This window comes from Phaseolus vulgaris, chromosome 4 (assembly GCF_000499845.2).
Source record: "Phaseolus vulgaris cultivar G19833 chromosome 4, P. vulgaris v2.0, whole genome shotgun sequence".
Lineage (NCBI taxonomy): Eukaryota > Viridiplantae > Streptophyta > Magnoliopsida > Fabales > Fabaceae > Phaseolus > Phaseolus vulgaris.
Window position 1 is genome coordinate 34,839,418 of NC_023756.2, and position 21,605 is coordinate 34,861,022.

General features: G+C 37.7%; 1 long non-coding RNA gene and 1 pseudogene across 1 annotated transcript; one reads left to right on the plus strand and one right to left on the minus strand.

The window, feature by feature from the left end:
* Nucleotides 1-643: 643 nt before the first annotated feature.
* LOC137837561 (uncharacterized) lies at nt 644-1,226 on the minus strand. The gene is made up of 2 exons (XR_011085486.1): nt 1,073-1,226; nt 644-892 (listed from the first exon to the last, which is right to left on the minus strand). It is a non-coding gene; the product is annotated as an uncharacterized lncRNA (long non-coding RNA).
* Nucleotides 1,227-10,452: 9,226 nt separating this feature from the next.
* On the plus strand, nt 10,453-11,397 carry LOC137838730 (probable pectate lyase 16; annotated as a pseudogene).
* The last annotated feature ends 10,208 nt before the right edge of the window (nt 11,398-21,605 follow it).

The following is a 21,605-nucleotide window of genomic DNA, read 5'->3' on the forward strand; positions in this document are numbered from 1 at the left end:
TATTATGAATAGAAAATAAACTTTTATGTATTTTAAAAAATATTAACATAAATGGTTATAGTAAAAAAATTATAAATAATTATATAAATATTACCCCATTTGTTGATTTGTTATATATAATTATTTTTAACATTTTTGAATATTATTCTTTCTACAATTTTAAACTATAATTAAAAATATATAAAATTTAATACTTAATAATTTTTTATACATACTTATTGATCTATAAGAGTCAACTCTTTCAATTTTAATTTAAGTTGTAAAATTTCAATAATTGAAGCTAACATTCAGTTACATTTAATGTTTAGAAATTGAATGTTTTTGTTTTTAAAACTTTATAGTATAAATACATTAGAAGCATTTTGAAATAAAAAATTGTTTAAATATATATATATATATATATATATATATATTTAACATTTATAAAGTATTAAATCCAAATATTTTTTATACATTATCATTGATTTTATATGGATATATTAATATTTCAGTGTAAAGTAAAAAAAATATTTAAATTACTTTGATCTTAGGATGATATTTTTTTAATAATATTGCTTTCATAATTGTCTGACATTTACCAAAAGGTGGACAATTAAGGGTGTGGTGTCACTATTAGCTACAACAGTTTGAAGCAAACTCAACATGAACCAAAAGAAAGACATTAAATACTTAATTCTGCTAGTAGAATTAACTAAATTCAGATACATTTGCATAACTATATAAATTTTTAAGTGTTTCTTCTTATTCTTCACAAATAATTATGAGAATACTTTGGGAAGACAGATGAAGTATTTCTCAGAAATGATGCACCTTTGAAACTGGTCAAATGATATGATTCTAGAAAAGATGCAGCCAAAAAGGTGATACATAATGACTATCGTCGAAGTTGTCTCTGCAAAAGCAAATATTAATTAAATGAAAACCCCATTTCCTTTGAATGAAGATAATGCTTGTGATATTTATTTTTAATTCATAAAATAAAAGGTTCAAAGAAATTTCTATATCATCTCAAGCATAAACAAAACTTGCATAGTGAATACAGGAAATATTTCCAAGTGTATATAGTACTTACTCTAGGGACATTGTTGACAACTTGGGGTCTCCTATCTGAAACTCTCTCAGGGTCTGGTATCAACTCTGGACTATCATGCTTATAAAATGCTTGTAAAGCTTTTCCAATAAATGGACGAACAATATTCATTTCCATTGCAGACAAATTTTTATCTGCATTAGACAGATAATTATAAGTTACATTTGTCAGCAAATACATAAATAGACATGTAATCAGACTAATAGCCTGTTTTCTCCAACCAATTTTTATCTACCTTGAAAAAACAGTAAAAATTTCAAAAAGACTGAACAATGGCATAGGCATCTAATTCTCAAAGCAATTATTAAAAAAATGAAGTGTAAGAAGTGGAACAACGCAAAACTTTCTCCACTCCCCATATTTCAATTTAATTGTATAATTACGGAGAGAATTATGAGCTCTACAGTAGAATACAGTATTTGGCATCAACTATGTCTGACAGTGATCTTCTATAAGGGGAAAATTTTGTCTTGTTTGGTAGTTTTTCAATTTTCAAATGTCCAAAAACAAAACATAAACAAGATTCAAACTATAAAACATGTACTGGAATCAGAAGATTTTACTTCTTGTAATCTGCAACTGCCAAAGACTAAATTGTTATATTCACATCATTCACTTTTATTTCCTTAAATTTAGCTGTATGGAAACTCTCTTAAGAACATTGATAATACACAAATGAAATAAGAAAAAAATAGTGTAACTTGTTGGTCAGTTACTTTTATACAGAGGATGGTTGTATTACCTTTCAACCATGCCCAGAAACAAGTTTAAATTTAAATGAAACAACGAATGCATATATATATATGATTGTATGTTAGATAAAATCCTAGTTGTAAACAGAAAAGAAACAAATTCTTTTTCACCGATGAAATTTGTGTTTCCTAGCTTAGTTTTCAAATTCTGTTCGGTGCAGTAGTTATACCTTTCAATTCTGTTCGGTTTTCATTTGTTGTTCTTCAATTCTTGTTGCTTGATTCCATTTGACAATATATGGACTTCCATATGAGCTTTGGTTCGGTGCAAAGTCTTGGTGAGTTCTTGAATTAGAACATTGATCCAATTCTAAGTAAAGTGCCAATTCATGACCAACTCAAGTTGCTCCTAAGAATGTCAAAGAATCATGTATTCTTGTTATTGCATTCACATCAAACAATTACAAAAAGTTGAAGTGAAGCAAGATAGGTCCTCCAATTCCATCAATGGAGGCCACCATTCTCATAGACCTTCCTCTAGAGGTTCTTCCAATGCTCTTGGCCATGAAGGAGAACATAGAAGAAGGAGACATCACCATCATTCTCATGGACATAGACATCACCATCATCTTCATAGAGATAGACATTACCATGAAGATGGATATCACCAAGAAGCCAAGTCTCAAATTTCTTTTGTAAAAGTACTTAGCTTTAATGGAGATAGTGATCCTAATGTGTACTTAGATTGGGAGGCTAAATGTGAACAAATTTTTAAAGCCTATGAGGTCCATGAAGACCAAAAGGTGAAAATAGCCTCTTTAGAATTCATAGATTATGCCATGAAATGGTGGCATAGCATTGTAATGGACATTATATATAACAAGAGACCTCCCGTGGTCTCTTGGAACAATTTGAAAGAATGTATGCGCCTTAGATTTGTGCCACCACACTTTAGGAAATACCTATTGTTGAAGCTCCAAAGGTTTCAACAAGGCACGCTAAGTGTGGATGTTTATTTCAAGGAATTAGAAACGCTTTTACTTAAAGTAGAAATGCATGAAAGTGAGAAAGCTATGATAGTTAGGTTTGTGAGTGGTCTAAGAAGGGATATTCAAGATGTTGTTGAACTTTAAGAGTATTCATCTTTGGGATCTTTGGTTCACCTTGGAATGAAGGTTGAATCCTAACTTGCAAAGAAAAAGGCTTTCAAAAAGTCTCCCAATAATGATGGCTACTATAACAACTCTTGGAAAAATAAAAAAGCTTTTTCAAAATTTCCTTATAAAGATTCTTCTTCCAAACCTAAGGATTCTAAGCCTTCTACTTCTAATTCTAAATCACCAACCAAATCGTCTAGTAAGAAATGTTTTAAGTGTTTGGGATATGGTCACATAGCTTTTAATTGCCCTTCTAAAAGAAATATGTTTATACATGATGGGGTAGTGGTTAGTGAGCATGATTCTGAAACCTCTAGACATTCTTCACCTTCTAGATCCCCAAGTGTGATTGAGAGCGAAAGTCCTTGTGAAGGTGACTTATTGATGATAAGGCGACTATTGGGAACAATTCCAAAACCTTTGGATACTACCCAAAGAGAAAATATTTTCCACACCCGCTGTCTTATCACCAACAAGTTATGTTCCTTGATTATTGATGGGGGTAGTTGCACTAATGTGGCTAGTACAAGAGTTGTGGAGAAGTTAGCCTTACCCACTATCTCTCATACCAAGTCCTATAAATTACAATGGCTTAGTACCAAAGGTGAAATCATGGTTAGCAAACAAGTCCTCATTAACTTTGCAATAGGAAAGTATAAGGATGAGGTTTTTATGTGATGTTGTGCCAAGGGAAGCAACTCATGTTGTTTTAGGAAGGCCTTGGCAATATGATAGACATGTTTTACATGATGGCCTATCCAATACAATGTCTTTTTCCTTCCAAGGGTGCAAGGTTACTTTAAAACCCCTCTCTCCCCAAGAGGTTCATGAGGACCAAATAAAAATGAAAACTAAAAGAGAAAATGAGAAAGCAAAGGAAAGAAATGATAAACCGAGTCAAAATACTTTATTAACTAAATCACTAATGTTGACTTGTGCTATGCCTCAAGTTGAACCTCCAAGGTATTCTTCTTCTTTGTCTTTTTCATTACCCAAAGTTCCTACTTATACACCATATTGGATAAAGAATGTTAAGGATGATTTTTTCATACCTTCTATTTTTCCAAAAAATATCATTCCTAAACAATCTTTTCCAACATGGTCTGTCTATAGGACCTTTTTTTCTTAATTCCCTACATTTAAAAATTCTAAGTCATGTTTTCCTTTCTTTTATTCAACTGTTCATTTTGATAGTAAACTGACTTTGTTATATGCAGGGATTCAAAATTCGTGGACGAATTCTCTCCAAATCGGGGAGAATGATGGAGATCAAATAGAAGAGGATTTCACTAATGGAGGAAGAGGCCATCCACCCAAGCATTTAAATTCTTCCTTCTAGTCTTCTAAAAAATAAAGAAGAAATTAAATAAAGAGATGACCAAACCTAAAAGAAGACTATAAGCATTCAAGAATGGGCTCCAATTAATTTCTCTCTTTGTAATTTCTTTTGTATAAATTTGTAAATAATATAAAATAGCTTTAGGATGGAAGACACTTCCATTGTATAGAATCTTAGGCGCAAGTTTAGGAAGGAAGGGACTAGAAGAGTGCCTTTTCACACTCCTTCTCCCTTTAGGCGCTAGCTTGTCTTAGAAGGCATTAGAAGGTGACATTTTAAACTACTTCTCTTTTGTACATTTGTAACCAGCCCTCTCTATTATAAAAGGGGTGCTTAGGTCTTTGAAATAATAGAATTGATTTTGAGAGTAAGAAACCTCTACCAAATTGGTGACTGAGTGAGAGAGGCTTATGTCTTCTTCTCTTCTAGTCTTATCTTGAGGGATTCCTTGGGCTCTCAAGTGGCGACATCTGTTAGAAAGGATGGCTTTAAACTAGAGGGGGGGTGAATAGTTTAAAGATGGTTTTCACAAACTTTTAAGCTAAGAATGAAATTCCTTTGAGAAACAATTGATAAGGAAATCAGTTTGCCAAAAAATACAAAGCAAAAACAACAACACCATAGGTGACATGCCCTTCTTGCTTAAAGGAGATACTCAGGAACTTTGATTTGTCCCCTGTCATGTGTTTCGAGCATCCACTGTCTACCACATTTGCTTGCTCTCCTCCAAGATTTCCTACAAAAAAGATTTTCAAGTACAAAGATTTGGTCCCCTTATGAATGTGGGTCCATTTGGTTTACATTCATCAATTGAACCTTTATTGCACTTAGGAATCCACTTCATAAATCCCCTAGGGACAACATATTTTCTGATTTTACAGAACCTCACAGAATGGCCTCTTTTCATGCAGTAGAAGCATGTAACAATCGGTTGTTTCGATTGTCCAATCGGTTGTTTTTCTGGCATTTTCGAAAAAGACTTTGAAAATCTATCTTGCTTGTTCTGTGGGTTAAAACCCAATCCAGCTTTTCCAAAAACACAGTTTTGAGATGCCAAGACATTCTCAAAGTTGGATTGACCTTTAGAAAGCTTATCCACAGTTTTAACAAGATAGTGGACCTTCTTTTCAAGATTTTCGCAATTTTCACAAACTAGAGTATTACACTTGCAAGAGGAGTTTTTGTAAATGATTTCAAGGTTTTCAAGATCTGTTTTTGAATTTTCTAATTCCTCTTTCAGTGATCTTACTCTGTTTTCAAGCCAGCTATTCTTTTCTTTTAACCGATTGTTCAAGAGGGCCAATCGGTTGACTTCTTCATGTGTTTCTTGAAAGGCTTGAAGCAATTGACTATAATTTTCAGAACTTGAGGAGTTAGATGAACTTACACTACTTGAGTCATCTTCCTTTCTGGCCATAAAGCAGAGGTTGAGGCTTTTCTTGTTTTGCCTTCTTTTCCTTCTTGCTTGACTTTTTGACCTTGCCTCCTTTGGTTCATTGTTTCCATGAGCAACCTTGAGTGTGTCCCACATCTCTTTAGCAGTTTTGCATTTTGATATCCTAAAAAACTCATTAGTATCTATTGCAGAAGCTAATATGTTTTCAGCAGTACAATCAAGCTTGGCCAATTTGCATTCTTCATTGGTCCATTGGAACCAAGGTTTTGCAATCAAGGAACCATTCTTTTTAAACTTTGGAATGTAAGGACAATTCTTGATTGAATCCCAAATTCCTTGATCAATAGATTCCATAAAGATTTTCATTCTGGCCTCCCAATACTTGTAATTGAATCCACAGAATAAAGGAGGTTTGTAGATTGAAGCACCTTCCTCAAAAGACAGTTTTCCAGCCATAGAAAAAGATTTTCGGATCAAACTTGAATAACTTTCAAGAACCAAGCTCTTGATGCCAATTGTTAGAAATGATGGCTTTAAACTAGAGGGGGGTGAATAGTTTAAAGATGGTTTTCACAAACTTTTAAGCTAAGAATGAAATTCCTTTGAGAAACTATTGATAAGGAAATCAGTTTGCCAAAAAATACAAAGCAAAAACAACAGCACCAGAAAAACAATCGGTTGTTTCGCAGAAACAATCGGTTGTTTATACCAGTTTGCAAATATCAAAACAGAATTTAAAAAGATTAAGGATAAAGAGAATGCACACAGATGTTTATATTGGTTCACTCTAAACCTAGAGCTACATCCAGTCTTCTCAGGAACCACTGAGGAAATCAACTAGGCAATCAAACCTAGATCACTTACAACACAACCAAGAAAGTAACCTTGAACCCTTCAAGAAACACACTTCTCTTGGCCAACACACCACACTAAGATTGCTGATCTTGATCCCCTCAAGAACACACAGCCAATCTCAGCAAACACACAGAAAAAGTTCTTACACAGATACAAGGATTACACTTGTTACAGAAGCAAATCTGAAATCAATACAAGAGAAATCCTATCTCACACTCTTTGATCAATCTCAATCTCTAAGCAATCTCAACTCTTTGAAAATCTCAAAACTTGTATTAATTGAAAAACTCAAATCTGTTTTTCTGTATATATTCAAAGATGTTGTTTGTTATCAAATCTTAACAAACTATTTAATTGGATTTAAAGATTGGTCAAAGCATTTAAAGACTGAAGCGTATGTAGTTAATTCATTAAAAGCTCAGTCAAAGATAAAACAGTTTTTCTGTTATGGTACCAAAATAAACAATCGGTTGTTTCTTCGAATCAATCGGTTTTTTTGGTTCTCAAGGTTCAAACATGTGAAAAACAGTTTTCAATCTTTTCTAAAAACATCTAAGTATAAACAATCGGTTGTTTCGACAAAACAACAGGTTTTTTTTCACTTAGTTTAAAAAAACATTTTTCTTTCAAAAAGATTGAGAGTGCTTATGCTTTGGATTCAATCAAGAGTGGATTACAACACTCAAACTACCCCAGATCCTAACTACAACAGCACAGCAACAGCAAGCACAGCAAAACCTTCAACATCCTTCAAAGGGGTTTGGATTTTTCAAAGCTTGAACACCACATGGTTCAACAACATCAACACTTATCTTGAAGCCAACCATCCTTCAAGTGGCGTGCACAATTCCAATGGCTCAAACCACATAAGTTTCCTTGTCCTTTTCATCTTCTCATTCCTTTTCCATTCCAAAACAATCTTTAAAACATGTCTTTGTTGTTTCTTGTTATTCCAATCGGTAGAACTTGTTTGTCTTTTGATTTTATTCGGTAGTTTCATTTGGTTTGCTTTTCTTGTGGTTATAATTGAGTTTCTTGTAGTTTTAATTGGTGCAATTGTGTTCTTCTTTGTTTTAATTGGTTCATATGTCCAAATATGGGTTTCTATGAGAGTTTGACTTGGTTCTTATGATTTGGTGAGTTCTTGAATGTTTAAGAACATTGATCCAATTCTTAAAAAGTGCCTAATCATATTCCAACTCTTATTGAATCCATAACATGTTCATATCATATCCCTATCATGTTCTTGGGTTCATATCACCACCTAATGCAAATATGTGACTTAGACCATCAGTGAAGTTAGTGATCTTCTAGTAGGTTTCAATAATTAATAATCCCAAATTTGTGACTTCAATTCATATATCATACATAAATATGTCACTCACATTTCCATTCCATGTAAACACACACATATGTGTGTGCAAAAAAAAAAAAAAACAAATAAAAAAAAAAAATATATATATATATATCACAATTTACTTCAATTAAAGTAATAAATGATTGAACCTCACAATCTATTAAATTTTACATATAAGCATACATATACATAACACACACCCGTGAAAATTTGAGAGACTTAAGATCGTTAGGGTACCTGACAAGTTCAACCACATAATTGGTGACGAGGAATTAAGGATAAAATAACATCTTCTTCATGATTCTTTAGAGGGAAAAGTGATAGCTTTTGTTCCTAGAAACTTGAGAGCTTTGATCATAGGAAAGTACCTTGAGGATATGAATGAATTGACTGATATCGAATGAGTGGAACAATTTAGAGAGTGCAAAATTTGTGTAGCGAAGAATGATTTTTCAAATAAAGCAAAACCAAGGATACAAAAAATTTAAAATATGTTTCTTCGATTACTTAATAATCTTAAGGTGTTTTAGTAATTTAAAGTGGAGATGAATATGGGATGAAGACTAGACGAATGTATATACCTATCATTGTCCCTGTACTCAATTTAAAAATTAAAAATTATCCATTCTCATACATGTATATGATTAATGAGAGTATTCTTTATCAACCTTGAAACGAGCTCAAACAAAACGTTTAAGTATGGATTTATTTGTTTATTATGCTATAGATGAGACGTAATATTGAGAAAAAGTAGAGGTGAGACATAGAAAAGCCAAATAACAATTGCATTGTGTGTTGATTTTGAATAAAAGAAATAATAAGATACGTTTCAACATAAAATGTGGCACAAAAGAAGTTGTTAATGTCCATGAAAATATCAATTTATGATATTCATACCCATATAATGTGATATTAAATTTAAATTACATTTTAATTAAATTTCATCCATGGAAAACAATATTATTCAAATATATTCAAATTTATATTTTGGCTTCTTTAGTTGATGCATATATTTAAGTGAGGGATTAAAATTTAGAATAACTTAAACATTTCTACTCACTTATTTCTACTTATAGCTTCTTTGGTAAGGAACCCTCCCATCTCATAGCTTGTAAAACAAGACAAACTAACTCTAATAGCATGTTTTGCTTATGTATAACCATTTCCTTATACCATACTTTATATATATAAAAAAATACTAGAAAACCATCGTTCTCTCCTTCATCTATCTATATTTTCTTCAATTTCCATAACACATATTCTTCGTTATGGCCTTCATGAACCTTGACACTTATTTTTGGCTTTTTTTTATTTTATTTTTCCTTTTAAGCCTTTGTTTCCCAAAGAAATCAAAGATAAATTGTTTGAAAATGAATGTTATTGATCGTTGTTGGGGACAAAATCCTGAATGGTGGAGACACCAATCTCAGTTAGCCATAAGTTTTGTGACTTGTGCTTGCAAGATGATAAATAACATTGGTAATGACCTTATTCATTATAAAGTTAGTCACTCTAGTGATGATCCTATAACCCAAACCAAACACCTTAAGGTATGAGTTCATCATTGTATGTGATCCGGTCGGTCATCGGTAGTCGGTGACATCAGCAACAGATAGCCACGTGGACCATTCTTAGTGGGACGCGTGGGCTAGGGAAGCAGATGTTTCATTGAGAGGGTCACCCAGGGGTGATCGGTGATTAGGGGTGGTGATCAGAGAGGATCGCGATCAGCGCCTAGATAAGCACCTGGAAGCAGAAGGCATGGCACTATGGTGTACCGATCGGTCATCTGGTGTGAGCGATGATTATCGGTCATCGGTGTATTGTCATCGGGTCTTCGTGTTACACGCAGTTAAGCTGGGGACAAAGGGTGATTCCTAGCGAGAGCGTTGCATGCGAAACCTTGCGTGACAGAGTGTCAGAGAAAGGAGAAGTTATGTGCCTTGTAGTGTCGTGCACGAGAGTGGCCTAAGATAGCTGGTAAGCCAGTCGGTGAGTGGTGCTCTCTCAACCCATAACGTGCATGGTGCAAAGCAGAGGTGATCGTTCACACTGAGGTTGCACGAGCCACCTAGTTGAAGAAACGCGCTAAGTTACTTCATGCACGGATAACTTAGGCGTGCAACAGAGGTGCGCTTGGACCCTCAGATGGTGCCACGTGTAAGGTGAGATGTGAGTCACATGTCTCCACGCGTTACCATCTGGAGAGAGGTTCGGCCAAAAGTATATAAAGGACATTCCGCGCTCATGCAGGGAAGGTAAGATTCATTCTTGCAAGTTACTCGTTACACACAGAGAGAAAGAGAATCACAGAGTGCACACGGGTCTCGCTGAGATTCTTAGTTTGTAGTTCTTTGGTGGTTTTGCAAGGCTGACTTGAGCGTCGGAGTGGAATCGGCCGCTAGAGGCGCCGTTTGGTGTGTTTTGCAGGTTGGCTTGGAGTTCTTGTGGAGTTCTTGGAGTGTTCTTGCACTTGTCGCGGTCGAGGAGGAGGAGGATAGAGTTTGACGTGGCGAATCCTTCGACGTTCGAATCCCCTGCGAGATCAGTATGCATTGCATATTTAATGATTATAGGCCATAACATAATTATCCATGGAATTCGAGTTCATCATTGAACACCTCAAGCTCCCGGGATCGTAATGGGGCCTGAAGGAAAGGTGATTCCTTTAGGCCATGTAGACAGGGATGCAATAAGATTGGTAATGACTTCAAAGATTTAGATTGACCATAATACACTTTATGATTGTCAAGATGGTTTGTTTGATGTAACAAGAGGTTCCACTGATGTGACTATCTCCAATAATTGGTTCAAAAACCAAGATAAAGTTATGCTTCTTGGACATGATGATAGGTATGTGAGAGACGAGACTATGAAGGTTACTGTGGTGTATAACCATTTTGAACCTAATTGTAATCAATGTATACCAAGGTAAATAGTTGTTAGAATAAGTAGTTAAAAATAAACAAAGTAATAAGCAATCTTATATGCTCTTACTAATAAACAAATTAATTTTCTAGGATTTGCTATGGATATGCACACGTAGCAAGCAAATTTTTATCAAGGATGGCTTCAATATGGCATTGGTAGAAGCATGGAACGTAGTCTTAAAAGTGAAGCTAACCCCTTTGTAGCACCGACAATAGGAAATAAAGAGGTAATAAATTTTAGAAATTTCATTTTGATGTATTTGATATTCAATTGATGATTAATCACTTAAGTATTTATATATATATATATTATAAAGATATTATTAACTGTTATGCTAATGATTTTTTATGTGTAGGTGACGTGGAGAAAGGGTAATGATAAAAATGAAGATAAATGGAAATTTCATTCGATAAGGGACGTTTTTGAAAATGGACCTTACTTTAATGTAACAAAAGGAGGAGATGTGAAAAAATTGAATGATAGCAAAGAACGAAATTTTAAAGTTGTTGATGCCAAATTCGTGAGATTTATAACACATTCATCTGGTGTTCTGCGATACAATAAACATTCTATATATTGATTGACTACAGAGGGACTATCTCCTTAATTATTTAGCATTCTTATGATTTTGACAATGTAGAGCATGAGCTTGCTCAGTGCCGCATGATTCATGACCAGGGTAATGTCCCTGGACCTCAACATAAACCATCTGAAAAGACAACTCCTGGTGAACGAGAACAGGGGAGGGTCGCAGTTCCAAAACAATGTAAAGAGTATCAGAAGAAAGATACACTGTCGAAGCTCGTGGAAAGCCCTATTGATAAATTGACAATTGATGCTCCTTGCGGGGCTAATGCAGGGTCACTCTTGGGTCATCTTGCTTCTGATAAAAAGATGGAGGGGAGGATGATTTTGCAGATATGCCGCCTCTCGAGGATGCCTCGGATCATGATAGGTTATCACCCTGGCAGGAGTTGTTCACTCCCACTTTGGATTTTTCAAAAGCGGGGATGGTAAGGAATTCACTTGTTGTTATGCAAGCCAAGGGCTCAGAGTCACAACTTGTAGTACACTCAGTTACGACTCCTATTGATGATCATCATGTGGAGGTCTCTGCTCCTGTGGCTGTACCATCTCCGTTGCTTCCTACCTCTACTCGAAGGGTTAAATCACCTGGGGATACTAAAGCACCAATTAAGACTCCTATCCATGGTCATCATGTGGAGGTCTCTGATATTGTGACTGTACCATCTCCATCGCGTCATACCTCCCCTCGGAAGGCTAAATCTCTTGGGGATGTTAAGCCACTACTTCCCGATAATGATAGGTTGGTCTTGCAAAATCACTTTTCCTCTCTTGATGGTTTGGAAACTACAAAGGTGGGAGGTGATCCTGATATTGGTGTGCCAATTATTCCAAATTCTTACCATATCACTGTTGAAAATTGAGTCGTCTCCAAATTTTGGGTTGATCCTAATGAGATGGAGGACCATGCCAGTGATATTAGGGAGGAAATAATTTGCACTAAGAGAAAACCAGGGAAACCACAAAAGGGGACTGGTAAATCTTAAAAAACTGTTGAGGTAGTTCTCTCTACAACAACACAATGAAGGTCTCTTCATTTTTCTGGAATGTTAGAAGATTGGGAAACCATAAAACTGTGGAGATGTTGATTAGTTTACTTAAACTACGTAAACCCCTCCTGGTTTTTCTTGCTGAACCTGTGACACCGTACACTGATGCTTTCGATGTCCTTTTCAAATCTCTTAATATGCATTTGGTGGCTACGTGTCCTATTATTAATACTAATCAGGTTTCTTGTAATGAATTCCTTGATTGGATTAATACTAATTATCTTTCTTATATGCCTTTTACTGGATCTTGTTATGCTTGGTGTAATGAAAGAAGAGGGTTGCATAGAATTCATAGAAGACTGGATAGGGCTTTATGTAATGGAGTGTGTCTGGATGAATGAGATTCTTGTACTTATCAGGTTCTTGTTAAAAATTGTTCTGATCATTCCCCTATTCTTGTTAGTTTTGCTAGTAATTCTTTAAGGAAGGTTAGCAATTTTCGTTTCTTTTCTATGTGGCTTCAGGACACTTCATGTATGAAGCTTATTCATGATTCTTGGGCTAATGAGGTTGTTGGTTGTCCTATGTTATTTTGAAACATAAGTTAACAAGATTGAAAATTGAGCTGCGAGATTGGAATAAGTAACCCTAAACCTGATTTTCCCATAATAATTAAGACAAGTATTCCATCGATTACGAAGCATCCATGTAACATTAGTCCTAACAATAAATGCCGCACAAACCAAGGCAGAATTACATTCAAGCCATACATTAGTAAGCCCCATCTTTTGAGCTTCCTCCATAGCATGTATAACTCCATAAAACTCAACAACCATAGCAAACTGAACTTCAAGACACGCAGAGAAAGCACCAATATACTCCCCCATACTCCCACAGAAAATACCTCCACAACTAGCATGACCAAGATATCCCTTAGTAGTCCCATCAGTGTTAATTTTAACCCAGGCAGGTGAAGGGACTCCCATCTAACAGGAAGAGGACGAAGAACTTTACTAGTACTGAAGCTTTAGACGAATTTCCTACTAGACAAGTTAAATCTTTAATTACCGAAATAGCCCTAGAAACATCAATCTTATCACGAAAGTCTAGCATAATTTCTCATACACCATATCATCCAAATAGAAAAGGTTATCATAACAAGCTTAATCAATTTAACCAAAGGACTAGCATCACTATTAATAAAAGAAAGAAGATCATCCTAATTAGAGAAATGAGAAGAAGTATGAAAAATCTTTCGAATCCAACTCCAAATGTGCAAAACATTAAAATGTTCAAAAAATAAATGTTGAATAGACTCCTCGTGTTCTTCACAAAGCGTACACATAGAACATATATGCAAACCTTTATTCTAAATATGTTGATCTGTAGGAAGCCGCCCATTAAAAACTTTCCAGAGTACTAGAGTTTTGTAAGGCGGAATACATGAAGACCAAATGAATTTACCCCAACCACAGGGAACTCTTGGTTCCAAGAAAAAGTCCTAACCAATTTAAGAGTGAAACGACCAGACTCATCTAGAATCCAATTAGGAATATTCTATTTCTCCCTAACCATGATATGATTAAAAAATGAGGCATGTGCTCTAAAGACAAGAGAATATTCCAATCATAACCAATCCAAAAAGAGAGACTAAATCCGGAATGCTAGCACCATCAGATAACACTGCAATATTTGTTAAAGAAGTAGTAGAACACCAAGAAGTATGGTCAAGACTAGTGTCAAAATTGCTTAATTCTAGGCCAAATAAATGAGAATCTATAAATCATTCTAAGCTTATATTTTGATTTAAGAACTTTGGCTTTCAGGAGAAAAGACCAAGGTTTGTTACTATAAGCAAAGGTCCACGCAAGCTTAAAAAGATACGCGTTATTTTCACGATGAAGGTTAATAATCTTCAAACCTCCATTCTCAAAATGAGAACAAATCTTAGCCCAACTAACTGTAGTTATGCCTTTTTCCAGAATATCACCAGTCCAAATAAAATTTGTACACCACTGCTCAACTTGCTTAAGAAGGGAAACATGCCATTTATACATATTAAATCTATAAGCTAGAAATCCAGTAATTACCGTATTAACTAACTAAATTCGACCTATCATGCTAAGAGATTTACCTTTCCAAGATGCTAGCTTTAATTTGACTTCATCAGCCAAAGGTTGAAGAAATTAACACTTTTGAGCACCAACAAAAATAGGCACTCCTAAATAAGTAAAAGGTAAACAACCATGACTACAAGAAAGAAGACGTTGAATTTTGGTGACAAATCTTGCAAAATTATCCATGGTGAAAAAACTACTCTTAGAACTATTAACATATTGACCCAAAAAATCTCCATATATTTTAAGAAAAATACTCAAATTTTTAAGAGGCTTATTATTTGCCCTACAGAAAACAAATATGTCATCAACATATAAAATATGAGAGGGAATGACATAACCTTGCGGACTAGCCATATGCAAAATCTTCTTATCATTCACAAGCTTAGAGATACCTCTACCGAGAACTTCCTCTGCAAGACAGAAGAGTAAAGGAGACAATGGATCTCCTTGTCTAACACCTCTACAACAAGGAAAAAAACCCACCAAACTACCATTTATCCTCATAAAAAGCATAGCTGAACGGAGTATTGTACTAATCAAACCAACAAACAAGGGATGAAAACCAAAGCGTGTCAAAACTTACAATAAGAACTTCCAACTCAAAGTGTCAAATTCTTTATGAATATCAACTTTGTAACCCACATTACCTCCTCTAACCTTTTTAGAAAGCATGTTAATAGCTTCAGAAGCAATACCAATACAATCCTTAATCTGTCTACCCTGCACAAACCCATATTGATTAGGAGAAATGATTCTAGCTGCCACAATTGCAAGCCTATCCGCAAGTATTTTGGAAATAATCTTAAATTTGATGTTAGCAACAACAATTGTCTTGTAATCTTTAATGGATTCAGCACCCTGAATCTAAGGAATAAGAGATACCACATTATTGTTCATCCCAGGAAGAACCCAATTTTGTTTAAAAAACTATTGAACAACTTTGCAAACATCTGTCCCAATAATTTCCCATCAAGAATGATAGAAAACATCACCAAAACCATCAGGACCAGGAGCATTATTACCATTAAGATTAGAAACAACATTCTTGATTTCCAAATAATTAGGACGTTTAATCAACATCATATTCTACTAAGAGGAAACAAATTCAGGAATATAACTGTACTGAAGGACTAAAACTGTGTTGCCCTAATTGCCTTGTGCTCACAGTGGGTGCGTCACGAAAGCAAGTAGGGGTTTGTGCTCTGTGTAAACTGTGAGAATTAGGTTAAAACTCTCCTGCTTCAAATGCTCCCAATGTCCCTTTTTATACATCTCTCATCATTAAAGCGCATTAACGCGCATTGAAAGCGTATAAAAACATTCCTTGGAATATACGAATCTTAACTTACTTAACGCGTACCTTGGCAAACTTTCCCTAAAACCTTTAATGAGCACGTGGGCATTGCCACGTGCCCCTTTGACTTGATCGTTTATTCTGTGCAGAGGGTCCCACAGCGCCGCCACCCAACTTAGGGTTATTCCATCGTGTGAGCCTCTTTTCTGCGAAGTGCTTCTGTCACGTGGGTTGACTTTTTGGGTGCCAACTCATGCACCCCAATCACTAGTTACTTGCCCTGGGGGTGTATCTACCTTTCTCTCGTACCAAGCACGTGGTTCTCCCCTGGTTGTGGCCCTCTCATGGGTCGTATCTATACCAGGGTTTCCCAGCAGTGGCGTGGGTACTTCACGAGTCAGGTTTACCCCCTACTGGTACTAGAACTTATGGCCTTGAAGCCACCTTTCTTTGTTACTGTTCTGAACTGTCGAGGCCCGATGTCTCTCTTGGGCGATGTCTCTCTTGGGCGACGTCTTGCTTGGGCGACGTCTCTCTCTTGGGCGACGTCTCTCTCTTGGGCGATGTCCCTCTCTTTGGCGATGTCCTTCTCTTGGGTGATGTCACATCTTGGCGATGACACATCTCGGCGATGACACATCTCGGCGATGACACATCTTGGCGGTGACACATCTCGGCGATAACCAATTATGTATACTGCAGAACGCCACTTCAACATACAACGACTATGTTGACTTCTTGACCACCCACCTTTCTTTTGTCCACGTCATCACACCTGAGGACCTGATCGGTACACAAGCCCCCCAGTCTTGAGCTGATAACTTGTTTTCAGCAAAAAGACTATGACCTCGCCCTTCTCTTGTCCACGTCATCACACCTGATGACCTGATCGGTACACAAGCCCCCCAGTCTTGAGCTGATAACTTGTTTCAGCAAAAAGACTAAGAAGTTCACTGTTCCATTATCTTCTTCAATACATGTAAATATGCACATGGTTTTGCCTTTATCTGTTGTGTAATCATCTGATATAAATTACTAACTCTTGCCTTAAAGAAATCAACTTAGCGCCAACTGGTGCTTAACTCTGTGAAAATCAACTTAACTGGACAAACTATTAGTTTATAGTAATAACATTTAACGCAAAATCACTTACTGTGCAGTAGGCGTAGGTCAATCCTAGTATCTGAAATCTCGCTCGCCTGATCTGCCAAGTGACATGCACACTTCTATGTCATCGCCTCAAACTCTGCTAACTTAGTTCTCGTTGTGTACTTTTTCTTTCGAGCTTCAATCACAAAGCCATGGGCTTCTTCGGATGCTATTTTCCTTTTCATCTGCCAAGGCGTCCTCTGCGGAGCGGCCTCATACCTTGAGCTATCAACTCTACTCATTCTGGGAGGAGAGCTGCCTTTAACGGATCCCCCTCTGCCTTCCCTGAGCCTTTAATCTGAAACAACTTGATCTAGGTAGTGGGGTGTCTTTTACGAACCTACCTCAGTCATCCTGTAACTCCTTCCATCCTTTGCACCATACCTGGACTCACTCTCGCAAAGAGGCCTTGTACCTGTTCTGGCCTGCACCCGCTCTAGGCGAGGAGGACTTTCAATCTCTTCTCGCCTATTTTTGCTCACGGCAAGTAGGTCTTTTTAATCTCTTTTCGCCTACGCTCGCTCACGACGAGTAGGACTTTTTAATCTCTTCTAGCCTACACTCGCTTATGGCGAGTAGGAATTTTTTAATCTCTTCTCGCCTGAACTCACTCGAGGGTGAGAAGGACTTTCTCTGGTGCTTCAACTTGCCCAGGGCCTACCTTTTCCCTGGATGCACTGAGGGCTTGCAATCTCATCTCGCCTGAACTCACTCGAGGGTGAGGAGGACTTTCTCTGGTGCCTCAACTTGACCAGGGGCTACCTTTTCCCTGGATGCACTGAGGACTTTTAATCTCATCTCGTACCGAGGCTAGATATTCATACTTGAGGAGGGGGCGTCCCGAAGGAATCCCTTAACCCCTGCTCAATGACTAGGCGCCCGGGTTTTACCTGTTATCTGGTACCGGGGCTAGCTATTCATACTTGAGGAGGAGGCGTCCCGAAGGAATCCCTTAACCCCTGCTCAAAGACTAGGCGCCCGAATTTTAACTGTTATCTGGTACTGGGGCTAGCTATTCATACTTGAGGAGGGGGCATCCCGAAGGAATCCCTTAACCCCTGCTCAAGGACTAGGCGCTCGGATTTTAACTGTTATCTGGTACCGGGGCTAGCTATTCATACTTGAGGAGGGGGCATCCCGAAGGAATCCCTTAACCCCTGCTCAAGGACTAGCCGCTCGGGTTTTAACTGTTATCTGGTACCGGGGCTAGCTATTCATACTTGAGGAGGGGGCATCCCGAAGGAATCCCTTAACCCCTGCTCAAGGACTAGGCGCCCGGGTTTTAACTATCATCTGGTACCGGGGCTAGCTATTCATACTTGAGGAGGGGGCGTCCCGAAGGAATCCCTTAACCCCTGCTCAAGGACTAGGCGACCGGATTTTAACTCATACTGGACATACCTGTCATCTTGCTCTGAACTCTCGCCTATACTCGTTCTTGGCGAGTAGGACTTCTTAATCTGTTCTCGCCTATACTCGTTCTTGGCGAGTAGGACTTCTTAATCTGTTCTCGCCTATACTCGTTCTTGGCGAGTGGGACTTTTAATCTGTTCTCGCCTACACTCGCTCGAGGCGAGGAGGACTTTTCTAATCTCTTCTCGCCTCCACTCGCTCGAGGTGAGGAGGACTTTTAATCTGTTCTCGCCTCCACTCACTTGAGGCGAGGAGGACTTTTAATCTTAACTTTCACCTCCGATTGCCGGGTGGCGATGAGGGTTTAAAACTTTATGCTTGTGCCTCCAATCGCCAGATGGCGATGAGGACTTAAAAATTTACGCTCGTGCCTCTGATCGCCAAATGGCGGTGAGGACTTAAAAACTTATGCTCGTGCCTCTGATCGCGAGGAGGCGATGAGGGCTTAAAACTTTATGCTTGTGCCTCCAATCGCCAGATGGCGATGAGGACTTAAAACTTTACGCTCGTGCCTCTGATTGCCAAATGGCGGTGAGGACTTAAAAACTTATGCTCGTGCCTCTGATCGTCAGGAGGCGATGAGGGCTTAAAACTTTATGCTCGTGCCTCTGATCGCTAGGAGGTGATGAGGGCTTAAAACTTTATGCTCGTGCCTCTAATCGCCAGGAGGCGATGAGGGCTTAAAAACTTATGCTGAATGCATGCCATAATCTTTAAACTGTTGCCTTAAATCTCATAATAGCGATAAGGTCTTTTTTCTTAAAACTTAAAACAATAAGCATGCGAACTTAAATAACTTGGAAACTTTGATAAAACTGCTTTAACTGAAACCACTTCTTAAAAAGTGCCCCCTTGAAAAACTGCTTTGACTGAAACTACTTCTTAAAGAGTGCCCCCTTGAAAAACTGCTTTCACTAAAACTACTTTAAATTATTACCTTGGTGATTTGGTCTTGTGTCTCGCCGTCTAAGGTTTTCCCCAGCTTAAACGTCTTGCCGTTGATCTTCTTCTCAAGCCACTCCTCGACTGGCTAGGCCTCTTTTCGCTGGTTAACTCCAACGGTAGACTTTAGCCCTTCTATCTCCGTATGAGAATCGTACTTCCTTGATCAAGAAACCTCTCACCTACAAAGACAAAGGGGCAAACCAAAACAATGGCGAGCGGCGACTTGAGAGTCGCTACGAACCTGTTCAAAGGCTCGACTGGACATGCTTAAATACCAAGTCTTTCCTTGCCAGAACTTTCCTAGACATGTACTTTTTTACTGCTACGCTCTATAACTAGTAACAAGAACAACTTCTCTACTGTGAGAGATCATGATTATGATAACAATATCACAACAGTTTCAAATAATAACCATTCATCTTTCATCTTCATAATAATATCATAACAAATATAATATCACAACAAATAAAATATCTCTTTATCTTTTATCTTTGGAATAATATCGCAACAGATAAAATATTCCATTATCTTTTATCTTCATAATAATATCACAACAAATATAATATCACAACAAATAAAATATTTCTTTATCTTTTATCTTTGGAATAATATCGCAACAGATAAAATATTCCATTATCTTTTATCTTCATAATAATATCCTAACAAATATAATATCACAACAAATAAAATATTTCTTTATCTTTTATCTTTGGAATAATATCGCAACAGATAAAATATTCCATTATCTTTTATCTTCATAATAATATCATAACAAATATAATATCACAACAAATAAAATATTTCTTTATCTTTTATCTTTGGAATAATATCGCAACAGATAAAATATTTCATTATCTTTTATCTTCATAATAATATCATAACAAATATAATATCACAACAAATAAAATATTTCTTTATCTTTGTTACCTTTTCTGGTCTGACCAACATCTGGGTTGAGCTCATGAGTCACCTCTTGTGACCAAACACCGAGATGACCTGGTGTTGTGAATTCTCTAGGTGGGGAGGCAGCCTCAGGCTCGTCTACATTACGCCATCCACGGCGTAACTCCTCGTTGGCACGGTGGAGCTCATCGTTTTTTTCTTGCGTGCGCTCTTGCTCCGCTTTCGACGCTGCCATTGCTTCCTGCAGCCCTTGCATCATGCCCATGAGTTGTTGCATAGTCATCTCTTCACTCCTAGCGCGTGCAGGTCTCATGGTCATGACTTTCTGGAAATCCTCTCAACTTATCTGGGTTTTGAGAACTGGAACTGAAAAACGTGTGTGGTGGGACTAATGTTTTATATCGAGCCCCACGGTGGGCGCCAAATGTTCCTGCCGGTTGACCTCGGTCGTCTTTATGCGTGGCTTGTTCTCACGAGCTAGGGCACCTTCGTTCTGCCTCGTCTATGAGTACCTAAAAAGAAGTGAACAAAGGGGCGCCCTCGCGGCCGTTTGCACTCCGACGATCAAGTCAGCTAGCGAGAAACATCAAAGGTGACGCACCCCCGTATCGGAGCACTTGAACGAATGCTTTGAGGGTGGTCGAAAACTGTACTGAAGGACTAAAACTGTGTTGCCCTAATTGCCTTGTGCTCACAGTGGGTGCGCCGCGAAAGCAAGTAGGGGTTTGTGCTCTGTGTAAACTGTGAGAATTAGGTTAAAACTCTCCTGCTTCAAATGCTCCCAAGGTCCCTTTTTATACATCTCTCATCATTAAAGCGCATTAACGCGCATTGAAAGCGTATAAAAACATTCCTTGGAATATACGAATCTTAACTTACTTAACGCGTACCTTGGCAATCTTTCCCTAAAACCTTTAATGAGCACGTTGGCATTGCCACGTGCCCCTTTGACTTGATCGTTTATTCTGTGCAGAGGGTCCCACAGCGCCGCCACCCAACTTAAGGTTATTCCATCGTGTGAGCCTCTTTTCTGCGAAGTGCTTCTGTCACGTGGGTTGACTTTTTGGGTGCCAACTCATGCACCCCAATCACTGGTTACTTGCCTTGGGGGGTGTATCTACCTTTCTCTCGTACCATGCACGTGGTTCTCCCCTGGTCGTGGCCCTCTCATGGGTCGTATCTATACCAGGGTTTCCCAGCAGTGGCGTGGGTACTTCACGAGTCAGGTTTACCCCCTACTGGTACTAGAACTTATGGCCTTGAAGCCACCTTTCTTTGTTACTGTTCTGAACTGTCGAGGCCCGATGTCTCTCTTGGGCGACGTCTTGCTTGGGCGACGTCTCTCTCTTGGGCGACGTCTCTCTCTTGGGCGATGTCCTTCTCTTGGGCG